The sequence below is a fragment of the Sminthopsis crassicaudata genome, chromosome 3 (assembly GCF_048593235.1).
Source record: "Sminthopsis crassicaudata isolate SCR6 chromosome 3, ASM4859323v1, whole genome shotgun sequence".
NCBI lineage: Eukaryota > Metazoa > Chordata > Mammalia > Dasyuromorphia > Dasyuridae > Sminthopsis > Sminthopsis crassicaudata.
This window is the reverse complement of record NC_133619.1, coordinates 646,651,287-646,666,539: the sequence shown is the minus strand read 5'-3', so window position 1 is coordinate 646,666,539 and position 15,253 is coordinate 646,651,287. Positions and strand designations below refer to the sequence as shown.

The 15,253-nt window shown below is 35.3% G+C and overlaps 1 long non-coding RNA gene across 1 annotated transcript; it reads left to right on the top strand.

Moving 5' to 3' along the window:
- The first annotated feature begins 677 nt into the window (after window positions 1-677).
- LOC141565012 (uncharacterized) lies at window positions 678-13,941 on the top strand. The gene is made up of 3 exons (XR_012488827.1): window positions 678-854; window positions 13,303-13,380; window positions 13,674-13,941. It is a non-coding gene; the product is annotated as an uncharacterized LOC141565012 (long non-coding RNA).
- The last annotated feature ends 1,312 nt before the right edge of the window (window positions 13,942-15,253 follow it).

The following is a 15,253-nucleotide window of genomic DNA, read 5'->3' as shown; positions in this document are numbered from 1 at the left end:
AGAACCCTGTATTCTTTAATCAGCCAGTGGAGGTGATAGTGGGGACCAGAACTCAACAAGATGGACTCTAAGTTTAACAAAATCCAAGATAAAGTGACCATCCCAAAAAATAACTCACCAGATTTTATTTTACATAGGAAATTTTCCATCTCTGATGTGTGTCAATGATGTGACAGTTTTTAAGCTCTCAAAGACTGATTCAATATGGTACATGTGTGTGGTCAGAACATTCATTGTTATTTTCTTCCCCAAGGATGCAGAAATTTTTTTGCCTTTAATCCTAGGAATTAGCATGTTACAAGAGAGTCGTCTATCTACCAAGTCTTTTTTTAAATATCTCCTTATTGAGTTATTCATTTTTCCAATTACGTTTTTCTCTTCTATATAACTTGCTTTTGTTTGGCAACAGTAATGAAAAGAAAAACTAAGTCTTAATGGCCTTCAGTTTCTTACCTCATAATTTTTGGTAACCTTTCCTTCTGACAATGCCATTAATACCAAAGTGAGCCATTAGAAATAAGTGTGATCATCCAGTTTGATAAGTCTTGGTTATAACTTGGGCATGCGCCTCTGAAAGATAATAAACACCAATTCTGTTGTTATCAGGTTTGAGAAATAACTGCTTCTGTACCCCTGGGAAAAGATTCATGAGCTAAAACTATTCTTTTTCCCTCTGACTCTTGCAGTATGATTTATCACCTGATAACGTCTCTGGAGGGAAAAGCCTAGTTGGCAGAGTAAAGGAGGCTGCAGTTGGGAAGAGAACAATCATTTATTAAGTACCTACTATGTGCTGGGAACTATACCAAGTGCTTTCCTGATGTCTCATTTTATTCTCACAACAGCCCTGAAAGGTAAGTGCTATGTTAATCTCCGTTATATAATTGAGAAAACACACAAGAATTGATTTGCCAAAGATCACAAAGATAGTGTTTGAGGGGAGATTTAAATCCAGGATTTCCTGTTTCCCAGTACACTATCATATCACCTTGCTGCTTTTAGGGTAATGCCCCCCCCCAAGAACATTTTCATGTCCAAAGGGCTATAAAATTGTTCTACTACTAAGTTTGTATTCCAAAAACACATGCAAAAGAAAAGATCTAAATGTGCAAACATATTTATAACAGCTCTTTTTGTGGTGGCAAAGAATTCACATTGATGGGATGCCCAACAATTGGGGAATGGCTGAACAAGTTGTACAAGATGATGGTAATAGAACATTATTGTGATAAAGGTTTTATATATATATATATATATATATATATATATATATATATATATATATATATATATATATGAGAGAGAACTGTGTCAAATTTATAAGAATACAAGTCAGTTCCCAAGTGATAAATGGTCAAATGATATGAACAATTTTCAGATGACAATATTAAAGAAATTTATAGTTATATGAAAAAATGCTCTAAATCACTATTGATTAGAAAGAGGCAAATTAAAACAAATCTGAGGTACAACTTCACATCTCTCAGACTAAGATGACAGGAAAAGAATGACAAATGTTGGAGGGAATGTGGGAAAAATGGGACACTGATTCATTGTTGATGGAGTTGTGAAACAATCCAACCATTCTGGAGAGCAATGTGGAACTATGCCCAAAGGGCTATCAAACTGTGAATAACCTTTGGCCTAACACTGACATTTCTAAGTCTATATCCCAAGAAAATCATAAAGGGGGAGGGGGGAAAGGACCCACATGTGCAAGAATGTTTGTGGCAGCTTCTTTGTGGTACCAAAGAATTGGAAAAGGAGTGGATGCCTTTCAGTTGAGGAATGGCTGAACAAACTGTGGTACACGAAGGTAATAGAATATTATTGTTTTATAAAGAATGATGAGCAAACTGATTTTAGAAAGGCCTGTAAAGATGAACTGATGCTGAGTGAACCAAGAAGAATCAGGAATACATTGTACACAATAACAGCAAGAATGTGTGATGCTCAACTATGAAAGGGTTGGCTCTTCTCAGTGATTTAGTGATGCAAAGTAATCCCAATATGCTTTTCAATGAAAGTGCCATCTACATCCAAAAAAAGATCTAAGGAGACGAAATGTAAATCAACACATGATATGTTCACTTCTTTTTTTTTCTGTTTATTTTATCTCTCCTATGTTTTTTTTCCCTTTTGTTCTGATTTTTCTCTCCCAATGTGATTCATAAACCAATATGTATTAAAAATGAACTTACTACAATAAAAAATAAATAAGTATTAGGAGAGCACATAACTACATCCTTTCCCTACCATAATATGGTAAAAATAGAGGGGGAGAGAGAAGGTGGGGGAAGAGAGAGGGGGAAAGACAAGGCTGGGGAGAGAGATAAAGAATGAGAGAAAGAGACTCTATATCATATTTGAGGGGAAAAGATCAGTTCTATCATATTCTTTATGGGAATTGTGAGGCTCAATCAGAGATGAAGAATATATAAGAGCCAAATTGGTTGGGTTGTTAAGTTCAAGCTAGCTCCCGGAGGCCTCAAGATCAGAGTCAGGATAAATAAAAGTCTTTAGGGGAAGAAGTGAAAGAAGCAGGCAAACTGCCAGAAGTTTTGCCAAAGATCTCTCCTAGATTCTAGAGTCCAGAATCTCCACCTTTTTCCTCCTCCTCCTTCCACCAAGTTACTCTGGCCCGTCCCATCCCACCCTCTAATCCTTGCCTACGATTATCGTATTTTTTTAAAATTAATTTTATAATTATAATTTTTTTGACATTACATATGCATGGGTAATTTTTTTACAGCATTATCCCTTGTACTCACTTCTTTTTCAAATTTTCCCCTTCCTCCTTTTACCCTCCCCCCTAGATGACAGGCAATCCCATACATGTTACATGTGTTACAGTATATCCTAGATACAATATATGTGTGTAAAACTGAGTTTCTTGTTGTACCGTAAGAATTGGATTCAGAAGGTAAAAGGAAACTGGGTAGAAAGACAAGAGTGCAAACAGTTTACACTCAATTCCCAGTGTTCCTTCTCTGGGTATAGCCGATTCTGTCCATCATTGATCAATTGGAACTGAATTAGATCTTCTCTATGTTGAAGATTTCCACTTTAATCAGAATACATCTTCATACAGTATCGTTGTTGAAATGTATAATGATCTCCTGATTCTGTTCATTTCACTCGCATCAGTCCATGTAAGTCTCTCCAAGTCTCTCTGTATTTATTCTGCTGGTCATTTCTTACAGAGCAATAATATTCCATAACCTTCATATACCATAATTTACCCAACCATTCTCCAGTTGATGGACATCCATTCATTTTCAAGTTTCTAGCCACTACAAAAAGGGCTGCTACAAACATTTTGGCACATACAGGTCCCTTTCCCTTCTTTACTATTTCTTTGGGATATAAGCCCAATAGTAGCATAGCTGGATCAAAGGGTACGCACAGTTTGATAACTTTTGGGGCATAGTTCCAAATTGGTCTCCAGAATGGCTGGATTCTTTCACAACTCCACCAACAATGCATCAGTGTCCCAGTTTTCCCACATCCCCTCCAACATTTGTCATTATCTTTTCCTGTCATCTTAGCCAATCTGACAGGTGTGTAGTGGCATCTCAGAGTTGTCTTAATTTGCATTTCTCTGATCAGTAGTGATTTGGAACGCTCATATGAGTGGATATAATTTCAATTTCATCATCTGAGAATTGTCTGTTCATATCTTTGACCATTTATCATTTGGAGAATGGTTTGATTTCTTACAAATTAGGGTCAGTTCTCTATATATTTTGGAAATGAGACCTTTATCAGAACCTTTAACTGTAAAAATATTTTCTCAATTTGTTACTTCCCTCTTAATCTTGTTTGCATTAATATTGTTTGTACAGAAACTTTTTAATTTGATGTAATCAAAATCTTCTATTTTGTGATCAATAATGATCTCTAGTTCTCCTGTGGTCATAAATTCCTTCCTCTTCCACAGATCTGAGAGGTAGACTATTCTCTGTTCCTCTAATCTATTTATGACCTTATTCTTTATGCCTAAATCATGGACCCATTTTGATCTTATCTTGGTATATGGTGTTAAGTGTGGATCCATATCTAATTTCTGCCATACTAATTTCCAGTTTTCTCAACAGGCAAAAGCCCATTTATTCCTATACTCTTTAAGTATTTATAATAGGAATGGATGTTGGATTTTATCAAATGCTTTTTCTACATCTATTGAGATGATGATATAGTTTTTAATTTGGTTATTGATATAGTCAATTATGCTAATTATTTTCCTAATATCGAACCAGCCCTGAATTCCTGGTATAAATTCTACTTGGTCATGGTGTATTATCCTGGGGATGATTTTCTGTAATCTTTTTGCATCAATATTCATTTTGGAGATTGGTCTATAGTTTTCTTTCTCTATTTTCAACCTACCTGATTTAGGTATCAGTATAGTACCATGTCTGTGTCATAAAAGGAATAGGAGTCCTCCATTCCCTATTTTTTCAAATACTTTATATAGCACTGGAGTTAATTGTTCTTTAAATGTGTGGAGGAATTCACATGTAAATCCATCTGGTCCTGGGGATTTTTTTCTTAGGGAATTGATTAATAGCTTGTTCTATTTCTTTTTCTAAAATAGGACTGTTTAACCAATTTACTTCCTCTGTTAACCTGGGCAAGCTATATTTTTAAAGGTATTCATCCATTTCATTTAAGTTATTGAATTTACTGCCATAAAGTTGGGCAAAGTAACTCCTAATTACTGCTCTAATTTCTTCATTAGTGGCAAATTCTCCCTTTTCATTTTTAAGACTAACAATTTTATTTTCCTCTTTCCTTTTTCTAATCAAATTTACCAAGGGTTTATCTATTTTTTTGTTTTTTTCATAGAACCAACTCTTAGTTTTCTTCATTTAATAGTTTTTTTTCTTAAACTTTCAATTTAATCTCTCCTTTTATTTTTAGAATTTCAAGTTTAGTGTTTGACTGGGGTTTTTTAATTTGCTCTTTTTCTAGTATTTTTAGTTGCAAGCCTAATTTATTGATTTTTCTCTTTCTCTATTTTATGCAAGTAGGCCTCTAGAGATATAAAATTTCCCCTTATCACTGCTTTGGCTGCATCCCACACATGTAATTTTCATTGCATCGTGATCTGAAAAGGATGCATTTACTATTTCTGCCTTTCTGTATTTGAATTTGAGGTCTTTATGTCCTAATATATGGTCAGTTTTTGCATAGGTTCCATGAACTACTGAAAAGTGTACTCCTGTCTCCATTCAGTTTTCTCCAAAAGTCCATCATACCTAACTTTTCTTGTATTCTGTTTACCTCTTTAATTTTTTCTTATTTATTTTGTGGTTTGATTTGTCTAGTTCTGAGAGTGCAAGGTTGAGATCTCCCACTATTATAGTTTTGCTGTCAATTTCTTCTTGCAACTCTCATTGTGCCTGCATCATAAAATTCTTATGATTTTCAAATGATTTAATACATGGAAATAATTTGGCAAATATTAAAGTACTATATAAATTTATGGAATTTGGGGCTGGATCTGATTGTTCATGACCTCATTTGAGTTTTGTTTTGTTTTTGTTTTTGTTTTTTGGCAAAGAAACTGGTGTTTGGTATTTCTTCCTCCAGCCCATTTTTTCTATGAGGAAGATGAGGTCATCAGGGTTAAGCGAGTTTCCTACAATCACACATTTAGTAAGTGTCTGAGACCACATTTGAACTCAGAAAGATGAGACTTCCTGCTTGCAGGTCCTATATAGAGCCTCTGTTCCATCTACTGTAACAACTTCACATACCTGTAGAAGGGAAAACTCTCCTGCAGGTAAACAGTATCTTTTTTTCTTTCTTTCTTTTTTTTTTTTTTTCTGTTTTCTGAGGCTGGGGTTAAGTGACTTGCCCAGGGTCACACATCTAGAAAGTGTTAAATGTCTGAGACCAGATTTGAACCCGGGTCCTCCTGAATTCAAGGCTGGTGCTCTATCCACTGAGCCATCTAACTGCCCCTAACAGTATCTTTCTTGAACTGCTTCTCAAACTTTTTCTAACCCTCACACTTGTGAAGATCTAATATAATATGACTCTGGCATACATCCCAAAGAGAGGCATTGCTGCCTAGATTGAAGGGCATTTATGAGAATTTACCATTAATAAATTATCACTGAAATGTCCTTGAGAATAGGATCCTGTGTTTGCTTCCCAATGCCCAGAGAGAGGGAGCTTAGTTCATGAGGGGCTCTTGGAACCATTCCTGCTTGGGGCTTTGATTGCTATAAGACATGATAAAAGGAACAAGTCTGATCTCCTCAATCTCTGTTGTCTATGTCTTCTCTGAGTCACTTGAAAGGTAAGTTAGATACCAGAATTTCCCAAAGCTATTTGGGGGCAAATTGTGGCAGACCCTTCAAGGCCTGCCTCTGCCATTCAACCAGTATAGACTAAATTGAGATTATTATTTCCTACCGGTGGGAACTAACAAGAGTTCCAGTATGGTTCCCATGGAGAATGGCCACTACACCCTTGCCTAACCTCTCACAGCTGTTATTTAGAATAGTCTGTCCCTTCCCTGAGAGCCACTTAAGGGAACTCTCCAAGGTCCTCTCATCATTGTGACAGGCATTGTAGATGTGGAATCCCAGAGTAATGTTGGGTAACAGATTGAAGTTCCTGTTGATCTCTTCTATAAAAAACATTAAGGTGAGGACCTGATAATAGTGTTTGAGCAGAAACCTGCAGTGGGAGGGAGATTGTCAAGGACAAGGATTATTTCTGGTTCTACTCTTGCCTGAACAGGAACTGAAAATTTCAGAAATAGAATTTCCTCAGCCACATGAAGGTGCAACTTTAGGCCACAATATGTGGCAAGTTACTTTTTAATTCCATTTTGTAATGATAGTTTTATCCTGAATATTTTTTCTATTACTAGCAATGAGGCCTTTACCATCTTACTCATATCTGGCCTGAAAGCATTAGCAGCATTATTAAAGAGTCTCCTTCCATTTACCTCTATTCAGATTTATCACATTTAAAAAGCTACCAGTTCATCTCTAAAAATTACAAGCTGTTATTCTATAGACTACCAATCTTTTAGATAATCAATTACTAAATTTTCAAAAAGTGGAACAATTTAATACAATCATAAAAAAGACAAAATTTTGGGAAAACTGCTTGTTAGCTTAGTAGAACTCTAATCTAAAAAAGATATTTCAATATAATCTCTTTTTTTTATAATTTAATTTTTATTTTATTTTATAATTATAACTTTTTTTTTTGACAGTACATATGCATGGGTAATTTTTTACAACATTATCCCTTGCACTTACTTCTATTCAGATTTTTTCCCTTCCTCCCCCAACCCCCTCCCCCAGATGGCAGGCAGTCTTATACATGTTAAATATATTACAGTATATTCTAGAAACAATATATGTGTGTAGAACCGAATTTTTTGTTGCACAGGAAGAATTGGATTCAGAAGGTAAAAATAAGTTTACACTCATTTCCCAGTGTTCCTTTTCTGGATGTAGCTGATTCTGTCCATCATTAATCAATTAGAATTGGATTAGCTCTTCTCTATGTTGAAGATAACTATTTCCATCAGCATATATCCTCATACAGTATCATTGTTGAAGTGTATAATGATCTTCTGGTTCTGCTCGTTTCACTCAGCATCAGTTGATGTAAGTCTCTCCAATCCTCTCTGTATTTCTCCTGTTGGTCATTTCTTTTTTTTTTTTTTTTTTAGATAGTCTAATATTTTCATTTTTTTTTTAATTTTTTATTATATATATATATTTTATAATATTATCCCTTGTATTCATTTTTCCAAATTATCCCCCCCTCCCTCTATTCCTTCCCCCCGATGACAGGCAATCCCATACATTTTACATGTGTTACAATATAGTCTAGGTACAATACATGTGTGTGAATATCATTTTCTTGTTGCACAATAAACATTAGAATCCGAAGGTACATGCAACCTGGGCAGACAGATATTAGTGCTAACAATTTACATTCACTTCCCAGTGTTTCTTCTCTGGGTGTAGCTACCTCTGTCCATCATTGATCAACTGGAAGTGAGTTGGATCTTCTTTATGTTGAAGATTTCCACTTCCATCAGAATACATCCTCATACAGTATTGTTGTTGAAGTGTACAGTGATCTTCTGGTTCTGCTCATTTCACTCAGCATCAGTTGATTTAAGTCTCTCCAGGCCTCTCTGTATTCCTCCTGCTGGTCATTTCTTACAGAGCAATAATATTCCATAACCTTCATATACCATAATTTACCCAACCATTCTCCAACTGATGGACATCCATTCATCTTCCAGTTTCTAGCTACAACAAAAAGAGCTGCCACAAACATTTTGGCACATACAGGTCCCTTTCCCTTCTTTAGTATTTCCTTGGGATATAAGCCCAGTAGTAGTATGGCTGGGTCAAAGGGTATGCACATTTTGATAACTTTTTGGGCATAATTCCAGATTGCTCTCCAGAATGGTTGGATTCTTTCACAACTCCACCAACAATGCATCAGTGTCCCAGTTTTCCCACATCCCCTCCAACATTCATCATTATTTGTTCGTCATCTTAGCCAATCTGACAGGTGTGTAATGATACCTCAGAGTTGTCTTAATTTGCATTTCTCTGATCAATAATGATTTGGAACACTCTTTCATATGAATGCAAATAGTTTTAATTTCATCATCTGAAAATTGTCTATTCATATCCTTTGACCATTTATCAAATAGAGAATGGCTTGATTTCTTATAAATTAAAGTCAATTCTCTGTATATTTTGGAGATGAGGCCCTTATCAGAACCTTTAACTGTAAAAATGTTTTCCCAATTTGTTACTTCCCTTCTAATCTTGTTTGCATTAGTTTTGTTTGTGCAGAAACTTTTTAATTTGGTGTAATCAAAATTTTCTATTTTTGTGATCAATAATGGTCTCTAGTTCTCCCTTGGACACAAACTCCTTCCTCCTCCACAAGTCTAAGAGGTAAACCATCCCATGTTCCTCCAATTTATTTATGATTTCGTTCTTTATGCCTAAATCTTGGACCCTTTTGATCTAATCTTAGTATGTGGTGTTAAATGTGGGTCCATGCCTAGTTTTTGCCATACTAATTTCCAGTTTTCCCAGCAGTTTTTGTCAAATAATGAATTCTTATCCCAAAATTTGGGATCTTTGGGTTTGTCAAAGATTAGATTGCTATTTTTATTCACTATCTTGCCCTGTGAACCTAACCTATGCCACTGATCAACTAGTCTATTTCTTAGCCAATACCAAATGGTTTTGGTGACTGTTGCTTTATAATATAGCTTTAAATCAGGTACACTTAGACCACCTTCCTCTGACTTTTTTTTCATTAGTTCCCTTGCAATTCTCGACCTTTTATTCTTCCATATGAATTTTGTTGTTATTTTTTCTAGGTCATTAAAATAGTTTCTTGGGAGTCTGATTGGTATAGCACTAAATAAATAGATTAGTTTGGGGAGTATTGTCATCTTGATAATATTCACTCGGACTATCCAAGAGCACTGAATGTCTTTCCAATTATTTAAATCTGACTTTATTTTTGTGGCAAGTGATTTGTAATTTTGCTCATATAATTCCTGACTCTCCTTTGGTAGATATATTCCCAAATATTTTATACTATCAACTGTTATTTTGAATGGAATTTCTCTTTGTATCTCTTGCTGTTGGATTGTGTTGGTAATGTATAAAAATGCTGAGGATTTATGTGGATTTATTTTGTATCCTGCAACTTTGCTAAAATTCTGAATTATTTCTAATAGCTTGTTAGCAGAGTCTTTGGGGTTCCCTAAGTATACCATCATGTCATCTGTGAAAAGTGATAATTTGATTTCCTCATTTCCTACTCTAATTCCTTGAATCTCTTTCTTGGCTCTTATTGCCGAGGCTAGAGTTTCTAGTACTATATTGAATACTAATGGTGATAGTGGGCAACCTTGTTTCACTCCTGATCTACAGGGAAAGGTTCTAGTTTATCACCATTACAAATGATGTTTACTGAAGGTTTTAAATATATGCTCCTTATTATTTTAAGGAATAGTCCATTTATTCCTATACTCTCAAGCGTTTTTAGTAGGAATGGATGTTGGATTTTATCAAATGCTTTTTCTGCATCAATATAATCTCTAGATGTTACATAACTTAGAACAATAACATAATAAAAACTTAGAGGTATATGGAAAAATTACTTTTCAGCATTATGACTTCAAGAAAAATTCATGACCAAAATAGTAATTTTTTTTTACATAAAATTTTTTAAAGCATTTTTTGTCCCCCCCCCCAAATTGAATGCAGTCAAAATTAGAAGGAAAACAGTTAAGTGGAAAAAACATTTTTCTTACAATTTTCTTTTGAAAGGTTTGGTTTCCAAGATATCTAGGGAATTACTTCATATTTATAAAAATATGTGCTATTCCATTCTCCAATTGATAGTCAAAGGATATGAACAGATAATTTTCAGATGATGAAATTGAAATAATTTCTACTCATATGAGTGTTCCAAATCATAATTGATCAGAGAAATACAAATTAAGAATTTACTATACACCGTCAGATTGGCTAAAATGACAGGAAAAGACAATGATGATTGTTGAGGGGATGCAGGAAAACTGGGACACTGATGCATTGTTGGAGGAGTTGTTAATGGAGCTAACCATTCTGGAGAACAACTTGGAAATATACTCAAACAGTTATCAAACTGTGCATACCCTTTGATCCAGCAGTATTTTTACTGGGCTTATATCCTAAAGAGATACTAAGGAAGGACCTGTATGTGCCAAAATGTTTGTGGCAGCTCTTTTTGTAGTGGTTAGAAACTAGAAACTGAATGGATGCCCATCAATTGGAGAATGGTTGGATAAATGATGGTATATGAATGTTATGGAATATTATTGTTCTATAAGAAATGACCAGCAGGATGAATACAGAGAGGCTTGGAGAGGCTTACATGAACTGATGCTAAGTGAAATAAGAAGCAGGAGGTCATTATACACTTCAACAACAGTACTGTATGAGGATCAACTCTGGTGGAAGCGGCTATCTTTGGCAATGAATGGATCCAATTCAGATCTAATTGATCAGTAATGAAGAGAACCAGCTACACCCAGCAAAAGAACACTGGAAAATGAGTGAGGACTGCTAGCATTTTCATTTTTCTTCCCAGGTTATTTTTTTCCTTTCTAAATCCAATTTTTCTTTTGCAACAAGAGAACTGTATAAATGTGTACGCATATTGTATTCTAGATATACTTTAACATGTTTAACATGTATAAGACTGCCTGCCATCTAGGGAAGGGGGTGGAGGAAAGGAAGGGAAAAGTTGGAGCAGAAGTGATTGCAAGGGACAATGTTGAAAAATTACCCATGCATACATTCTGTCAAAAAAAAAAAAAAAGTGCTATTTTTCAGTTGATGAATTGCTAAAGGATATAGAAAAGTAGCAGTCTGAGAAATGTAAACTAATGCTAGACCCATGAAAAATCATCCAAATAACTAATAACTATGGTAATGAAAAGAAAACCACCATTGAGTTTTGGCCTTCACTCGATCATATTGATAAAATGCACTGGAAAACAGACAAATGTATAAGACATTGGAAGGTAACAATCACATAGAGTTGGAATTCTTGATTGATTTAGACATTCTGGAAAGCAATTTGTATTTATGGCCAAAAGTGACTGAACTGTAGATATCTTTTGACCAAGCAATGTCTCAAAGAGCTTTTCAAAAAGAGGAAAAGAAACTATATGAAATGAAACACATGTACTGTTTCTTTTTGTAGTGAAAAAAATCTGGACATGGAAGTGTTACTCACTGATTAGGGAATGGCTGAACAAAATAAGACATATGGATGTAATTGAATACCAGTATGCTGTTGAAAATGAAACAATACGCTGCCAATCATATTCAGTTAAGAGACTTTTAGGAACTGGAAAAGGAAGAACAGCTTTTACTTTACTTCAGAGCTCTGTGGAAACGATGATCTACAATGATTGCAAAGGATTGATTATGAAGAATGTACTCACATCAGTATAGAAAGTTGATGAATTGATGAACAAAAAATACTTTTCATTTGTTCACTATGCAAATTTTTGTTTGATTATGTTTAATTGTTAGAAGTATTTTTCTTTTTTTTCCCTTTTTTTCCATTGGGTAACTGGAGGTGATACACTTTCAATTACCAAGGGTTTATTTTTCTGCAAGTTAAAAATAAAATAGAATAAGTACTTACTGCTGCTCTTTAATGTTAGATTTAGGGTGAAACCAAAACCTTTTCCCAAATTGGTAATTGGTAAATCTTTGTGTAACTAAATGAAAAAATCCTCCAATAACAAGGTCCCCATCTCTTTAGTATATGGGGCTGAAAGTGTTTACTAGGTAGCAGAGGTTCCCTTCCTCCATATTCCCACAGAGAATGGCAGTTGAGAGAGCAGGAAGAATAGCAGGGACAACATCAGAGAGATCACTTTCCAGTCCACCTGTTTTCTAGCCATTTTTTGTGGTGCACTATAGAATAAGCAAAGTAAAAACATCTATAGCAACTTCAGATAGCTGGGGAAGGGAAAACTCTCCTGCAGGTTAACAATATCTTTCTTGAACTGCTTCTCAAACTTTACTCCAACCCTCACACTTGTGGAGACCAAATGTAAAAAGACCCTGGCACATTTCCTAAAGAGAGGCATTGCAGGCTAGGTCAGAGGGCATTTATGAGAATTTACCCTTAATAAATGATCACTGTGAATGGCCTTGTGAATAGGATCCTGTGTTTGCTTCCCAATGCCCAGAGAGAGGCAGCTTTTTTTTCTTAAAATATAATGGCTAAGCTCTTTTTTGGGTCATGAATTTTAGGAAATCCAATTCTCCTTAATTACTTTTTCTCCTTGATATGTTTTCCTGCTTGGTTAATGTATAATTTCTCCCATTTTTCAATATTTTATCTTGTAATATTTTTCATTTTCTCAAAGATAATTGATTAATTGGGTATAATCTAATTTTCAGGGAGTTGTTTTCATTGGGATAAAATTATGTATTTCATGTGTCAAGGTGTTCCTTTCCTCTAGAATTCATTCTTTTTTCTCTCATTTACTGTCAGTATGTAACATTCATGGGGTTAATTTTTGCGGCTTCTAGTATTGTAGGATTTTACTCCTAACTTCATTTTCACTTGTGATCAGAAATTATTTATAGACAGAAGAGAAAAAAATTAGAATTAAGCTTTGTGGGCCATCAACCTGATTCTGGACTCTGATACCCTTAAGGATCTCAAACACTGCAGAAGTAGATGTTATTGATGGATTATTTCCAGGTGGTGCATTCTTTGTGATTTCCAACAACTACCTGTCATCAGGCACCAACCCAGATTCCAGAGACAGACCACCAGAAGGTAAGGGTGAAGCGAAAGATTACTTTATTCCTAGATAGCACAAAATTATACCTCCCCTGAGGATCTGAGGGAAGGCTGAGGTCCTCTAGGAACCTGGCATAATAGAATTGGCCCAAGAAGAGGGAGGGAGACTTGCTAGGCTTTGAGAGCACTAAGGAGGGAGCCGTGGTACCTGGGGTCAGAAGCAGCCTCTTGGGGCTATGCCCCACCTCCACATAGGACTCACCTGTGCCTTAGTACCTCTCATCCCTCAGGTCCTCTCACATGCCTTGAACTCCATTCTTTCCTTCTAGAGCCTTTTTGACCCTTACAGTAAGGGATGATGTCAAGGCCTAAGCAGTCTTGATGAATCCAGGAAGAAATTACTAATGGTATGGAACCTTCTCCTTTGGCCTTCTGAAAGCAGCAATATAGAGGCACCATCATCTGACAGAAGACAAAGTAAGATAAAAATGTTTTAAATTTAAGAATTCTATTCATTGTCTATGATACTGTAAATTTTGTGTATTATAAAAATTAAATAGTCACTGCTTTTTACTTATTTTTGTTTATTTTATTAAGATGTCAGCACAAAACATTACAGAATGCTAGGGAATTATCTGTGAGAAAAATGTTTTGTGTTTTACCATGTCTTACGTCTGTTCCATTTCATAAGATAGTTCATAGTTGCTATGCTATGGAAAGTGCAAATTATTAAAATTAACATTTTTTAAAAAAATTTGCATGAGAAAAGTATATTTTTAGCAATCTGGATCAAAAGATTAGTTTTTGGTGGTTGAAGGAAGCTGATGCTCTTGTTTCCTACTTTCAATATATCAGCATAGAATTTTGGCCATTTGCAAGCAACATTGCCTCTGTGAAACTTGAGCTTGAGCACAATTTTTCCAATATTGCCATCCAATTGGATAGATATCCAATTGATAGCCATCAAATTGATACTTTTTTTTTTCTTTTTTAAAAAACCTATTTGTTTTTAACACACATTGATTTGTGAATCCTGTTGGGAGAGCAAAATCAGTGTAAAAGGGAAAAGCCATGACTGCTGTTTAATTGATGGAAATGCTTTTCAACTTGAAGATACCTGAAAGTTTTCAGGAATTCCTGAGCTGTGCTTTACTTGAGGCCTTTTTTGGGAGCTCTTTTGCTGGGCTCTTGGGCAAAACCAAGTTTTCGGCCAGCCCCTAAGCCCCAGCCCCAGGCCAGGGTAGGGATGTACAATTAGAAACAATTAGAACAGGAAGAGGTTGAGGGCCAGCTCCAGGGAAGCAGAGGATAGAGACCAGCTCAAGTTTTCCCTAAAACTTGATCCCTGTTCCATGGCTGTGAGGTCACCAACCTTCTGTTCTGTCTCTAGATAAAAGGATGTCCTTGAAGACTGCAAGGAAGGGAGGAAACTGGGTGATTTCATACCTAATAGTCCCATGAGAAAAGACTAATGTTCTCAGGAGAACACACTATTGCCTTGGTAAAAGATATACCCTTAGATGAATAAATGAAACATATATATACCCACACACACACTTACCCTCAGATGAATGAATGGAATTTGCTCTTATTTCCCACCAGCCTTTCCTCCTCCAAAGTCTAGAACATTACAGGCTGCCTGGCTGCTAAGGCTTGATGGGCAACAACTTAAGATAATTCTAAGATAATCAATTGAATTCATGTTATTTGGCAATTTTCTCTCATGTTTCAAAAACATTATTCATGCCATTATTTTCATTCTGATTTTTCTCATTTTGAAATTTAGGAGAAAATATTTTCTTAGAAATACTGCTTATTTGAAAAAAGAATTTCTAGAGGATTATGTAAATGTGCCCTTAGAAAATGAAAATGAATTCTCCTTTTGATCTGGACTCTGTAAAATTAATGT